Here is a 679-nt window from a genome sequence, read left to right as displayed (position 1 = left end):
AATATAATAAATTCAGTAGTGAAGATAACACTGCAGCTGAATGTAGAGACGCTGAAGCGAATGACAAGTGGACAATGAAGATAAGTAACTAGTACTATATGGAACAGTAGGTGCAAGGAATATTATGGAAGATGCCGCAGAATGACAGCAAGGAAAATAGATATGAAATTTGTGAGGTGTCAAGTAGAGTCATTGCGGTGGGAGTAATGAGGGCGCGGGCTGCAGTGTGCACGAAAGACGGAGGTACAGCGCCATTTGTAAAGAGATAAACGGGAGGTGAAAAAAGGGGAAATATAAGAAAACCTCAGAACTTCCAAAGCCACGGCAAAGAAGATAATAATACATGAGGATATTGTGCCTCAAATTTCACTTACAAATTGACAAATTTCATTGGGGAGATAATGATAATAACTGCGGTTTTTCATCAGGCGTCAGTGCAGACGTTAAGCACAGACCGACAAACCCATATGCGCCCAGCGTGAGCTCTGTAAGTTTGGATAAGATCGCAACAGCAGGAAATAGAGGAGTAAAAAATGCGGGGGTTTAAGCGGGGGCTTATGGGTAAGTTAAAATATTATTGCGAATGTGAGCAGAGACGGTTAGTAGAGCGACAAGATGTGAGTATTTGTTCGGCCGCAAACAAAAAGCAGAATGTATACGCCGAAAAACAAAAAATGAA

Source organism: Trypanosoma equiperdum (genome assembly GCF_001457755.1).
Source record: "Trypanosoma equiperdum strain OVI genome assembly, contig: ctg_2015, whole genome shotgun sequence".
Taxonomy (NCBI): Eukaryota; Euglenozoa; class Kinetoplastea; order Trypanosomatida; family Trypanosomatidae; genus Trypanosoma; species Trypanosoma equiperdum.
Note: the sequence above shows the minus strand (reverse complement) of the source record.